Source organism: Bufo bufo, chromosome 6 (genome assembly GCF_905171765.1).
Source record: "Bufo bufo chromosome 6, aBufBuf1.1, whole genome shotgun sequence".
Lineage (NCBI taxonomy): Eukaryota > Metazoa > Chordata > Amphibia > Anura > Bufonidae > Bufo > Bufo bufo.
In genome coordinates, this window is record NC_053394.1 from 416,347,532 (window position 1) to 416,362,956 (window position 15,425).

Sequence of the window (15,425 nt, forward strand, 5' to 3'; positions counted from 1 at the left end):
TTATTTAATGGAACACAACATCTGGCGAGCTCACATTTTAAGAAACGCTTAACGCTCCTGGTTTGCAAATTTATGTACATGGAAATCTTGAAAGACGGTGACAGATTTCGCTCTCTTATGAGGTGACAATAATAACCTCCTGTACGGTCTTGGAAGGAGATGGCAGTTTTTATTTCTGTACATACAGTATTTGGCATTAAGAAGACATCCTTGCAATACCCTTACAACGCATGCAAAACCTGGCATTTACCTTTCTGCCATTAATAATGTCGGATATTTCGCAGTCACCCCTCCCCCGCCCATCCTCTTCAATGATATTATAAGCTTATATTAACCCTGCCCCGACAAGTCGAAAGTAGTTCTGGCCAGACAAAAAAACAAAAGTTAACCGTCTATTGGGGATTGCGTTTGTCTGCGCCCCCCTCCTTGTATTTTAGACTGTGAAAATAAATGAGAGTGTGAAAGGCGAGATAAGGCTCTCGTGTTATTCTATTAACCAGAAGTGTTTCTCGGCCCCTTTGATGTTGTTAGTCTATTATTTAGAAGAAATGCATTTTTTTAATGAAATCACAACTTTAATCATTAAAAGTACATACATTTTTTTTTTTACATTTTCAAAAAATAAAATAAAAATTCATCATTTCCAATTGCAGCTAAATTAGAGGCCCGGAGGAGGTGTCCACTTTGAACTTGGTTATGTTTAACAAGAGACATTCATTATAAAATACATGCAGATAATTTACATACGAAACAGGTAGCTCTAAAGCAGCAACGTCGCCTGTCCAAAAATAATGGATATATTACAGCAGAATATATTTATTTCCTGCTCTTCTTCTTTGCCCTCGTCCAGGGCTCAAGGTCAAGGCATGGACGAATTACTTTAAAGGGGTATTCCAGAATTTTATTATTGATGCCTAACCTCAGGATATCTGATTATCGGGGATCCGACCAGGGGTGCACCTCGCCTTTCAGCAGCCTAAGGCGAAAATTTATTCGGCGCCCCCCTCCAGCCCTACTGTTAAAAGCATACTGTGATACAGTTAATTATAGAGAGATGAGCACTTCCACAATGGAAGCACTCATTTCCCATGGCCCCTCCCTTGTCTCCAGGTTTTGCCGCCTGAGGCAGTCGCCTCACCTGGTCTCATTGGAGGTGCACCCCTGGTTCCGACGCACCGCAAGGTTCTGTCCATTGTATAGTGGACTGAGCTGGTTACTGCAGAGCTGCTCCTATTCACTTCAATGGGAGCAGCCCTGCAGTTACCAGCTCTGTCCACTACACAGTGGATGGAGCTGTGTAGTTCTGACACCAGGGCTACACTGAAATAGCTGATTGGTGGAGGTGAGGTGTGTCAGACCCCCTCACCAATCAAATAGGGATTGCCTATCCTAAGGATCGGCCATCAATATTACCATCCTGGAAGACCTCTTTAAGTTTCTGGATCCTGCAAAAAATAGAATTGTTAGCCAAAAAATAGCTTCCAGATAAAAGGGGGTGCAGTCTTGTAGGTCTCACTTGACAGAAAGACATTTTATTATCTATGGTAGTGAAAAGGTTAATACCAATATCACTTGTGGTTTGGGATAGCTAAAGGGCCAATGGCAACATCCTTGGAGGTCTAGGGTATTAAAGAGGTCAGTGCCAAAATACCTGGTGGTTAGAGAAGTAAGGGATAAAAGTCAGTATCCCTCATGATCTAGGGCAGTGAAAGGGTCAATTTTAACATTCCAAGTGGAAGGCAGTTAAAGGGCCAATGACAAAATCCTTGGTAGTCTAGTGTACTTACGAGATCAGTGCTAATGCACCTTATGGCCAGAGCAGTATGAGGTCAATATCTGTAACCCTGGTGGTCTAGGGCAGTGTAATGGTTAGTATAATGATTACTAATGGACGGTAGTTAATGGATCAATCTGTGATGGTCTACTATATATGAGATCATTGCCCCAATACCTTGTGGTCAGGAAAATATGGAGCTAATATCTCTATCCCTGATGGTCTAGGGCAATAAATAGTTAATGTCAGCCTCTCTGGTGTAGAGTAGTTAAGGGATCAATGTCAACATCTTTCATGGTCTAGTGTATTAAAAAGGTCAATGACACAATATATGATGATCAGACCAAGGTTAATGTCTGTATTCCTGGGGGTTTAGGAAAATAAAGGGGTTAATATAAGTCCCAACTGAACTTGGGGTTGACCCTGTAGGAGTCCCAACGAACTGGTCCTACTGTGAGGCCATGGATCATTACTGGAGCAAGAATTCTTGTCCTGTCCCTCCTCCCTCATGGACTCTCTAAATATATAGTATGGGCCGTAGAAGGTGGATAAACGTACTGCTGACTCCCTCAGATGCACCCAGTAGGGTTTAAGATGGAGGTCGATGGACAAAATAGGAAGACCATTTGGGTCTCAGATTATTCAGATGGAGAGCTTACTCGTCAAAAACAATTGCTGATCTCTACTCCTATATAGACTTCCCGCATCTGCACCTATGGACCTATGGACAAAATAGGAAGACCATTTGGGTCTCAGATTATTCAGATGGAGGGCTTACTCGTCAAAAACCATTGCTGATCTTACTCTTATATAGACTTCCCGCATCTGCACCTATGGACCTATGGACAAAATAGGAAGACCATTTGGGTCTCAGATTATTCAGATGGAGGGCTTACTCATCAAAAACAATTGCTGATCTCTACTCCTATATAGACTTCCCGCATCTGCACCTATGGACCTATGGACAAAATAGGAAGACCATTTGGGTCTCAGATTATTCAGATGGAGGGCTTACTCGTCAAAAACCATTGCTGATCTCTACTCCTATATAGACCTCCCGCATCTGCACCTATGGACCTATGGACAAAATAGGAAGACCATTTGGGTCTTAGATTATTCAGATGGAGGGCTTACTCGTCAAAAACAATTGCTGATCTCTACTCCTATATAGACTTCCCGCATCTGCACCTATGGAACTATTGCCCCCCGTTTCCTATGGATGCACTTTATGCTTGATGTCTGTGGTGTGCAATATTGCCGTTGCTTAGGGAGAATCAGCCGCCACTACTTAAGGGCGCACTAGAGGGCCACCTGTGACGATTGATATTAATTGACTCACGCCATTATTAAATTATGGAGCGTTTATATGGTCACTATATGTTGGTAAGACGTAAAGAGGACCTTTCATCTGACAAAAAATTGTGAACTAAGTGTCATGATCTGTAGAGCGGCGCCCAGGGATCTCACTGCACTTACTATTATCCCAGGGCGCCGCTCCGTTCTCCCGATATGCCCTCCGGTATGTTCGGTCACCTGGTTATAGTAGGTGGAGACTTAGGGGACTTGGTTATAGTAGGAGGAGTCTGCCCTTGTTCTCCTGGGCGTCTCCTTCTCCCAGGCTGTAGCGCTGGCCAATCGCAGCACAGAGATCACAGCCTGGGAGAAAAAAAACCTCCCAGTACTGTATGGTGGTATTAACACGTCTCTAGGCATTGTGTGGTACGGTTACTTAGACACTAAATAAATAGTACGGTATATTCATTTTTGTCGTGTATGGTGGCGCCTGCACACTGCCGCAGTAGGCAACTTTTCTTTGGCCAACGTATGGCGCTTTTAATTAGGCACTGTTTGCTATGGATATTTGTATCTTGTGTGCCAAAACTCTGAAAACAGAGGACACCGCGCGGGGCACAATCCAAGGTAAGTCCAGCCATATTTATATGAATATCTCTCCTTCGAGCTTTCTGGCAGTGAAGGAGTCAGCCGAGTCTTCCGTGTTCTGCCACATTTTGAAGTGCCAAGCAGCAAGCGCCACTCCATGCGGAAACACATTTGGACTGATTAACTCTGGGTTAATTCAATTAACAACATGTCATGTTAATTAAATAAATGCATTTTTGCACTTTGGTGGGGAAAGCGCATCAGTGCTGGGCGGATTTTTACATAATCCATGGTGTATAACCTGACGTGTAATGATAAAATAATGGGGGGGGCAACTTTTTTTTCCCCCCTGCTTTAGTTCGAGGTGTATCATGTTTATGGATCGGACATTCCGCCTTTGGATGAAACGTTTCCGTGTCTAATGTTCCTTTACCGGAAAGCCGTTTTGATGCCACCATTAATCAAGTGTAAACATTAATGGTTCATATGGCGTAGGAGCAATTTGCTGAGCTGTACAACAGCTGGTACGCCATTGCGGCGGCAGACATTTTTAGGCCACTTTTTTTTTTAAATAGCTTTTAAGCTGAAAAATAACAAAATAATGTAAAATTAAAATGACTGCATATTGGTAGCATAAAAAAAGGGCAGCGTACACAAATGTAACGACATATTGGGGAATAGGCAACGGTGAAATGGGTGGAAATCTGTGCCAAACAATTCATAGCCGTTTGCTTTTTTGCGTTTGCTACATTGAAGCCAATTATATATATAAATATATATATATATATAAATGTTTTTGAATGTGCCAGCAGGGGTGCACCTAGCCTTCTGCTGCCTGATGCGAAAACTGAAACGGCGCCCCCCCATGCCAATTTCTTAACCCCTTTGCCAAAATGAAAGCGCTCATTGACCATGGCCCTTCCGTTACCCCCCTCTTACCCCTACCTGGTGCTGCCTAAGGCGACTGCCTCACCTGGCCTCATTGGTGGTGCAACCCTGTGTGCCAGGGTTGATTGGCTGGTGAGGACGGTGTAAAAACACCTGTTATATAGTCGCATGTGCATTAAAAAAGTCGCAAAACTGCGCCTTGTGACTTTTTCTACACCAAAATCTGTCTTAGAGCTGTAAGTAAATGACCCCCAATTTGTAGCAAATGTTAACTTTACTTTTTCAGTAACTTTTTTCTGCCCAATAAAACGTTGCCACTTCTACTCGTTCACACGGTGCCTGTGCAGTATTTTTACTGCATTTTATAAAAAATAATAAAAATTGGAAAACATTCATTTTTTAAATGCCGTAAAACCTCAAAGTACAATCAAACCATTGAAGCTACGCCTCCAATGCCCCGTGTAAGCCCACTCCCCAAAACAACCCTTTTTAACCTCAAAAACTTTTTTTTTTTTAAGTGGCAATCCTACTCCAACTTGCAGCCTATTCGGTGTAAAAAAAAAAAAATTGGTGTAAAAAAAAAAAAGTCTCAAGCCCCTTTTTTGTGACTTTTTTTGCCCGTGCAACAATATTTTGTCTCATGGGTTTTTATACAGTCCTCGCCACTGTGGAGAGCCAAGGGCGTGTCGGACCTAGAGCAATCAGCCCCGGCAAATTCATAAATGTTGGTGAAAAACTACTCCAGTCAGGGGCTGCAGTAGTTTTGGACGGCCTGCACCTCGTCATAAATTAACACAACCTCCAGCAGCGCAGGGGGTATCAAAGCCCAGCATAAAAAGCTTGCCTTTGATATGTGACCCACATAGGGCCCAAATAATACACCTATTCAATAATAACAGTGCTGTACTATAGCAAAATATTACCGCCAAACTGTGCTGAAACAGTGCAGTTGAATGCTAAAATGATATCGTCATGCAGTGCCAAAATAGGATGAAAAAGTTTTACCGCCAGAGGGTGCTATAACGTTTCCATGTAGAGCTCATATAATAAGATGCAAAGATGTAACACCCCCGAGTGGCATTACCACTCCCACGCCCTGCTTCTAGCTGTGTATGCCAATATCATTTCATCTATGCATTTATTCCAAGTCCTCCACATTGTGCATTTCCTATTTCTATGCAACTGTATATGTTCATGTAATGTACCTGGTTCACCAGTAGGTGGCAGCAAGCATGGCAGAGCTACAGTTAGAGAGAATGGAACCCTTCTTTCCATTCTAACCCTCTCTCTAAGGAAGGGTGGAGACTAGTTAGTTAGAGGTCAGTCCTAGCTTACCCCAAGCTAGGTGAAGGTGTTCAGGGCCACGTCTCTTCGGGATGTACCCAAGCCAGCCAGAGCACCCTAAGCTCAGCTGGACATGGAGGCAGAAGTTTGAAGCCTCAGAAGCCAGGAAGAAAGTTCCTGGGTATAACTAAAGAGACAGACTACAGAAGGAAAGTGCAGCATACAGCAAAAGCTGAGTTTATATAGCCAGCCTCTCAGTACACCAGAGCCAGAAAGCAACAGATGTAGCAGAGACGAGTTTGCCAGCCAGTTTTAATGCTAAAACCTGCTGGGAACCAAGACAAAGTCTGTAAATCGTTTGGAGAAATGCTTATTGAAAGTAAAGCTGCTTTTCAACTTCATCACTAGGTCTGGACTCAATTTATTCTTCATCCCACAATTCAACTACCCCTTTTGTCTGCTTCAGATCCAACGCCTGGGATTCCAGCGTATCCAGGAAGGAGCACCGTGACACGTGCACAAAACATTAAGGAACATTATAGGCCACCCTATACCACTCGGCCATTACTACACCTGGGTACCAACACCATTTCTTAAAGGGACTCCGTCCCGTTGTTGCTTCATTGCAACTGATGTCACAAAACACTTATCCTATCTTAAAGGGACCCCTTGCGGAACGGGCCTCTGTTGCAAAGACACTATATATGGTAGATACCCTGTACATAATACTATGTGCTACATCCTATATCTCCATTAACATTTTTGGGGCTGGACAATTTATAGTCCTATGATTTTCATGTCTGATACAATATGCGCCATTTACCAGCAGCAAAGTGACAAGTAACAAATAACGGAGAGATGTTTTTGAGGGAATTTTTTGCTGGGCTTTGAGGGTGATTTGTGAGACACGACAATCGATGTGAGTATTAGGAGCTCATTTTCTCCTCGTCAGAGGTTGTTTGAGCAGCTCTCAGCTGATTCTCCTCCACGCTCTGCAGATATAAAGTAACCCAGGTGTCTCCATAATTCTCACACTTGTCCGGCGGCCCTGAGGAATCTCCGCTGATGGATTTTCGTACCCGCGGCGCGTGAGGTTGCCTCGTGCCAACAAGCTGTACCTTCTGCAAATCAATAGGTCCTTGCCCTGTTACTGAGTGCAAATGGCTGCAGTAAAGCTTCTGCGGCGGGTACCCACGCAGTTTAAGCCTGTGCTGGAAGCCATATGTGATGGAACAATAATAGATGGAATATGTTGTGTGGGGGAGGGGAATTTGAAAAACATGGCTAGTTTGTTAAAGAAACAGCCCCACGCCATTCACAGGTGACGTGTGGTATTGCAGCTCAGCCTCATTTACTGAGCTGTCATACCAGATACAACCCATCAAAAGTACATGTAGTAAGAAGATCACCTCTATTATGAAGTCGCAGACGTGGACACATATGCTCAGTTTCATCCTTCAACCACCTCCTGAGCTGTGATATGGAGAAAACTTCAGCAGAAAGGACACCTCCCCCCGAGATGCAGCAGAAAGGACTCACCCCATTAGCTACAGCAGAAAGGCCAAGTCCCCTGGGCTACCAGCTTGAAATGGTTCTAGCTGTGTTAGAACAGAGACTGTCATGCACTATATGATGTCTGATTTTCATATTTACATTTTTTTTTTACATTTTTGACAGGAATATTCCTTCCTTTTAGATCAGCTCAAATTTGGAACAGAAGAACAGACGGTTATGCTAAAGTAAGAAGCGCATACTGTATTTATATCCTTATCAATTAAACCTTTTTTAGGGCCCCTGAATGGCATCCAGTGGAGTTCTGCTTGACCTCCTGTATCATCCTGTGCACTTATTGACAGCACTCTCTAACAGTTTTTGGAAAATTTGAGTGCAGGTATATTGTCAAATCCACCAAATCTTTGGGGATGACATTATAGGTTGGACAAAGTTTGTATTTTATTATTTTATTAACCAGATAACTGTTTTGCCCAAGCTCAGCTCCGGCTCTGGGAAAAGCACTTTATGGTTTTGCCAGAGTCTATCTCGGGCAGAAGGAGAAGGAGATGGGGGGCTGCTTTAGTTGCTTATATCTCCGTATTCTTAACAGCTGGAGACATGCTCTTGGTCTTGTTTGAAAACTGATATTCCAGATTACTTTGATAAATAACCAAAATTTTACAGCATTAGCCCAAGATAAGCAGGAGATATCACTGTTAGAAATCGAGTCGGGAATAAACGCGGTAAAACCTGCTTTTACATTCACTTTCAACTGCATTTACTGCATCCCGATTTCTAACATTGATATCTTCCCTTGTACTGAAGATACTGCTGCAATTTTGGTATTGTTTGAAAGCTTGGGATGCCCACATGTCTAGCTGCTACCAGTCCAGAGATATGAGCAGCTAAAGCAGCTGCCTCTTCTCCCGCAGGAGGAAAGAAGAAGAAATAGTAACAAATATCTAGAAATGTGGATTATCATCAGCGTACTGACCCACATAATAAAATTATGTTAGTTATACCACACAGTGAACCCCGTACATAAATTCCACAAAATAATGTAAATTGTAATAGATTTTTTTTCATCTTTCCCCCTAAAATTAAATAATAAAAGTTATTTAATACACTATATATACACCCCACAATAGTTTCTAAAAACCTTACAACTCATCCCGCAAAATAAAAATATTTAGAAGGAAAAATAGAAAATGTATAACTGCTGGAACACAAAGGGGAACATGTTACTGTTCCTTATGACAAAAATGAATGATGACACTAAGGGGTTAACAATGCAATTATTTCCCCTCTTGTGCGCCCATAAGATTTACTTCAGACACATAAAAAATCTACAATAAAAAAAAGAAGTGATCATAATTACCATCAAAATACAGACAGCTCTATTTTTTTTCATGGACAGAGGAAAAAAAGTCGCTTATTTTTACACTGTCCAGAAATTTCTGGACAGTTCGCAACCCTGCCTTTATATGTAATTTATTAGACAGTAGGATGCTGTATGCATCATAGCATACTGGACTAAAGCTGCACAAATTGCCCATATGGAGTGTCGTGTTTGTAGGGCAGTGATACCCTCATTACTGTGTCCGACTAACGCTCCAGGGATCATATAGAGGAAAAGCCCCATAACAAAGATTAAACGCTATCAGTCTGAGGCATCCATTAACGTGTACTTTTTTTTTTCACAATGTAACTCTATGGTGAACGGTATGGCGTCAGTCTGAGGCATCCGTCAACGTTTACATTTTTTTTGTACGTTAAATGGATGGCAAAAACATGATGTGAACCAAGCATTAGTCTGGCAACCACCAACCGACAGACTGTACAATACCAAGTACCAAAATACAGTGCACTATTCATTCCCTCATACCGCCCAATTAATGCCGCCATTCAGTGTTTAATTAAGGCCATATGATGCCATTCATTTAATGCTACCATTTACAGTACAATTAAAGGGGTTTTCCAGGATTTTGATACTGATGACCTATCTGATTGGTGGGGATCTGACATCCGTGACTCATCAGCTGTTTGAGAAGGCAGCGGAGCTCCTGTGAGTGCTGCGGCCTTCTCCATGCTCACCAAGCATAGCATAATCATACAATGTATAGCAGCTCTGGTTGGTATCGCACTCAGCACCATAGAAGTGAAGAAATCTTCCACAGTTACTATAAGGAACTATGCAAAGTGTTTCTTGGGGTGGGGGGTTCTTTACAGTCACAATCTCTTTTTGTCATCCCCACAGACTTGTATCGAAACTCCATACAAGTCTATGGCAGTCTGAAAGTGCAACATTTTTTCTGTTAAGGCTGTGCTTCTCCACTCCACCCCTCCCACTAGAAGGTTCTAGTTCAGTTAGAAACTATATATAAAGAGAGCAGCTAGAGCCCCTAGTTGTCTGCAGATAGGGAACAGTGTTTAGTAGAAGAGACTCTGCCAGACTGCATGAGTGACCAGAAGAAGACTCTGAGACAAGGATACTCTGCCACAGACCCTGGGTCACCAGCCTTTTGACCAGAAGGCCAGCCAAACAACTGAGCTACAGACCCTGGGCCAACAACCTTTTGCCCAGGGTACCAGCCTTCTGAGAGGGAGAGGGACAGCTAGCTCAGGCCTTCCCTTAGGACAGAACCACTTTATGCCATGGAGGAGAATGGAGAAGCCAGCTTTATGCCTTGCCTGTATTGTTTTGCACTTTAGTTCCTCCAGTAAAGAAGCACACTAGTTTACTGCAAACCCTGACTCTTTGGACCTATTTCCCCATTGGTGTGCACAACGCCTTACCATCCCTTCCAGAGAGCAGCAACCCGTGGTGACACTTCGACAGTTTCCGGGGGACCCAGCGTAGCATTGGAATTACTCCAAAACTGGCCATAGCACTCACACAATACAATTACTGCAGCAGCACAGGCTCAGTATAGTCAATGGTGTCCTTGACTTCAGTGCAAGTAATGTGGCCTGCCATGCCTCATACGACTAATGCCGCCAACCACACCAGTAAAATAATGCTGCTGCATAAAGGTCAGTTAATGCCACCAGCTACACAAAGTATAATAATGTCTTTACTTTTACCAAACAGTGCCCTCAAGGTACATCTACCGTAGGTTGAGAACCACTTCCATGGACTCTGCACCTCAGGTTAGCCTTCCTCAAACCATTCATGTTTGAGGGTCTGCTACATGAACCATACAGTAGCTGTACAAACGACTTCATAGCTTAGCATCCACTGTACCTACAACCTCTGGCACCATATTGCACCTTTGCCACGCACAGTACTTATAATGTGTCTTGTCTGCTTCTGTTTCATGGCTGCTATTTCTCTTTAGGATCTCCTTGTTTCTATGGCTGGTTGGATAACCCCATGAAAACTGAAAAGCAGATCATTATTCGATGATGTTCTGAAGGCTGGATGGGCTTACATCTGGGACTGTTGTCTGATTAGCTTTGGCTTCGCTCACTGCCTGTGTCTTCCATGATGCATGAAGTCACTTGCATCTTTTAAATATTTACTATCCATGCGTCACAACATGTGGTCATCATGGCCTAAAGACACGGACACCCTCCCGGTTCCTTTATTTTTTTTCTGTCTTGATCTTTCTTATAATGAGCGTACTTCCAGAGATGCTATGAATAGTTTATGCGCACAAGCCTTCTAATCTGCATCACTTCCCATGTGTTATTGCTTATTTATCATGGACCTATATAACATGGGCATAACTTAGTGAAGCAGGTAGTAAGTAGGTCCCGTCATAAAATGTGTCACCGTGCGTTAGATACTAGAAGAAGTACCTGGCAAAGTGTCCTTTTCTATCGGGAGGGATAAAGGATTTTTGTTTTTCCCGGGTAACCCTGCTTTTTGCAGGAAATGTAAAGTTTATGGGCATACTATGGGGGGATGCAGAGAGACACCGTTAAGGTGTTCAAATTGCAATCAAGAAGGTCATCATCACAAAGGGTCTCAGAAGGCTTTACTTCAACAAGAACTTAACAATTTTTGCTACTTATACTTCTGAACTGTTTTTTGGGGGCCCACAATGCATAACCCGCACCACCAGTAAGATGGAGGAGACATTTGACTTTCTACTGAGACTCTTGTTTTTGCTTGCATTCTTTCACCTTTGGAATCAGACGTGGTGGTCTGGCAATGATCTGTGGTCATATGTGCAAATGCAAAAGTGTTGGACTGCATGGGCTCCTTAATGAGGTAAAGCTGAAGCATAAAGGAATAGTTTTGGCTTACCTTGTGGTCTTGTGTAGTGAGACCGTAACTACCACGCTGTTTGCTAGTAACCGTGAGCCAAGTGTCTATTAGAGATTGTAACCTGATAGCTGTGTTCCCATTGGAAAATACAACTGCCAAGTGTTGTGCCTCTTAGAGATTATAACAATTAGAGACAATGAGAGGTCACAAAGACTTGCTCTTGTCCTGTAGGACCTAGAACATCTTGGAATAACATAGACAGCATGCTTTATTTTCAAGACAATGGGGAAGTGAAGAAGCCACAGAGTGTGTGCCACCCACCAACCCTGCACAACCGTCTCATCGGCTTAACTACCAGAGACCTTTCGAACTAAAAAGGATTGTCCAAACTAGACAAACCTTTTAATGAACCATGTTCCCATCATGTGTTAGGAGGACAATGCTTTGATGTTGGCAAATCCTACTGCACTGTCCCATATTCCTGACAAAAGGACTGTCCCTCCAAAAAGTCAGGGGAGGAACTCTTGAATTGGGTCAAGCAGAGAGAGCATATGGCTTACATAGTGTGCGGAAAAAACACAGAATGTCTTCCCAGGGAACTTTTCCTTTCCTGCGGCAGCTGCCGAGCAGCGCCTTAACCCAGTCACGTTCCACTTTCCCTCCTTTGCTTCAAAAAGCTGCTAATTAGTCTTATATCCAAGAGCTTTGTCCTAAGCACATAATTCTGTCCCACGTATTAGTCACGATACCCATTCTTTGCAAAGACTGGTGGAACAGCAAATTACAGTGCACAGAGCACTGACATATGTCCTTGTATCGATAAGTATGTAGTTCATAGGTAAGAAGCCTTTAATTATAACCAGCAATTTCACTTTATAAATCCATTTAGTAAATTCTAGAAATGAGATCCATGGGTTGTCCAGGTGTAAGAGGGGGAAACAGCTTTCTTTGTTTGAACACTGTTTGTGTGGATTAAATTAAATGTTCTGGACTGACATTATGCTGTTTGGCCACAAGATGCCACTGTTTCCTAAACATAGCTACAGACTGCATATATATCTCCATATTCATGAGAGAGGTGGGGTTTTACACAGAGTCTGGAGAGGACAGAAGGAGACAGCAGCCATCTTAGAGGGAGGTGAAACTAAGAAACTGTGTGAGCAGAGAATCTGACGGCATCCAGGTGTGACAGCATCCCTCAGTGACTAGAGCTGCAGCTAAGAACCTGATCCTGTGCAGAGGAAGAAGGATTGCTGCCAGGAGTGCTGATGAGAGCAGAGGAACAAAGCAACATACACTGCGGTACCGCATGCTTGTTGGAGAGACTTTTGTTCTGTTTAGAGTCACCAGCGGATGCAAAGCAGACCCCGGTAGGTAAGATCGTGCACACACCTCATTACAGTGTTGGTGCCTAGACACTGAGACCAGGCCTGTAGTTAGTTAGTTAGGGTTTCTGTTTGTGTCAGGCCACAAGTGTTACTACTGTTCATTGCAAGGACTCTATAACTTAAAGTGACATTTCACATCGGAGAGCTGATATAATTCTCACAAACTCAAGCCAGGCTGGCGTTTTTTGCTCAGGAGGAATACTCAGGCACGTGCTACAGGACCAGTTATGGGAGGGGGAATACTGTAGAGCTTGGTAAGATTGTAAACTGTTGTGCTGCACCGCAGGTTAGCCCCTACCACACACCCATACAGTGGCTCTTGTTTTTAGGGTAATAACAGGTAAGGTGTGTCAGTTTAGTTGTGCCCGCCAGTAAGTAAATTACTGCACTTTCTCCCTGCATCTATCAGAGGGCGCCGTGCTGTGCAGCACAAGGGCCTCAGCCTTTGGGCTGGGTGTATGTAAATTTATTGTATGTTCCCAGCATGTGTGTTGTGTTTATTGCCACATTTAAGTAAAATTCTGTTTTGGCAGAAGCTGGTGTTGGGGTTGCTTTCCTCGTTGGTGACTTCACTGTATCCTGGGGAGTCCACCCCGGTACATGGCCTACACAGGGTCAGAAAAACATGGCTGCATTCTTCCAAAAACAGCTCCGTTCTTGTCCAAAGGCTATATCTGGTATTGCAGCTCAGCTTTGTTCCCTTCAATGGAGTTGAACTGCAATACCTGGCACAATGAATAGACAAAGGTGGCCCTTCTCCTGGGAGAAAGTAGCTAAGTTTTTGTAGTTCTGGACAACCCCTTTAAGAACACTTTTCCTCCTAATCTTGTCTTACTTTCTTTAATTTTCCTTCATCCATAGTGACCACTAACTATACCTCCCCTCTATGTGGGAATGGACCCTCTAGGCTGCTGGGTCACACAGGCCTCCTACCCCGCTGGTTATGCTACAGCCAACTAAACAGGACTAACCCTGTAATATTCAGGAAATTAAATGAACCCTTCAGGAATAGACCATTTTGTGGCCTTTAGGACTACGTGCAATTTTTTTTATTTTTCTTCAGGGCATTTCAAAACGAAAAACTTTTTAAAATTTGTTTTTCAACACTTGTTTTTTTGCAAGATTTCTACGCTTTCCATTTTCAGGGTAGATACTATATTTTTTTTACTATAAGACGCACCTCATTATAAGACAACAGAAAGTTAGAAAAAAAATATTTTCTATTTATTTCAACCTTGCATCTATATACACACAGCATGCTGCCTGCTGACAAACACAGCTCTGCTACACAGTTAATTAGAGCTTTTATCTCCTTTTATTTACTGCATCTGGGAGACCTTCAGGATGGAGAGGACGGTGTTCCTCATGGTCCTCTCCATGCTTACTCACCCCCCTCTCCTGCCTGCACTGATCACACAGATCGGGGTGTCGGGCAGGGAGAGAGAGGTGTGCAAATGCACAGCTCTCTCACTGATCCAGCAAAGCGCTGTATGAGCACTCTGCCTGATTTTTAAGAAAGGAATGAGGAAGGTCTGGCAATGACTTCGGACTATAAGACGTAGTCACTTACTTATTAGCAAGATTATGTCTTATAGTGCAAAAAATACGATGTTAGTGATTAATTAAAGGGTGAGTTTATTTTGTAAAAGAGGGCAAAAATATGTTTAAAAAAACCTTACTCACTGCTCTGATCCCTTGATGCTACTGTTCCAACACTGCTATGATCCTGTCTGCTTTCCACTTCCTGCTCCTGGATTATCACACAGGAAATGCCTGTGTAGCCAATCACTGACTGAGGTGAGTTGCTGCCACCATACCAAATATGTGGAGGATATACAGTGTTATTGTATATGTTATAATTACAATACTTTATACATTTTTATGTATATTTTCTAATTTATATTTTATATATATTTTAATATATATTTCCTTTCCTACCATATATATACAGTATATATATATATATATATATATATATATATAGGGCACACCGAGCGGGATCTGAGATGCTGGATTTTGGATCATGTTGTGCTTCCTAGAAGAGGCGGAGACCGTTTAGCAATTCTGAAAAAAAGAGAATTGCGGTGGATATATGATTTGGATAGCTTGCACCCCAGAGGCTTAAATGTAGAGTTCAGGTAGATGTCTGGTGATGTGTTGCTCACCCTCGTTTTTCATGGATGGATGTGATTCACCCTCCCCATATATGTAATAGTGCAGGAGAATTGTGAAAAAAATTATATGTAATTACAACTACAATAGAGTATGCATTTTGAAACTAATTTATCTATATTTCTTCTTGCCTTTTAGAGTTTTTAATCTTCACAATGTTGGATTTGGATCCCCGGACTGTTACCTGTTGGAAGCGATGCAGCCCAGTACTAACTACAGCGTCCTATCCTCTAACGCGCTACTCCAGATATATTATTGAGCTTTAGTGCGCTGCTGTCTCTACAATGGTGAGGGATAACCCCTCTATAACCGCATTTTTTCAGCAAGTGGG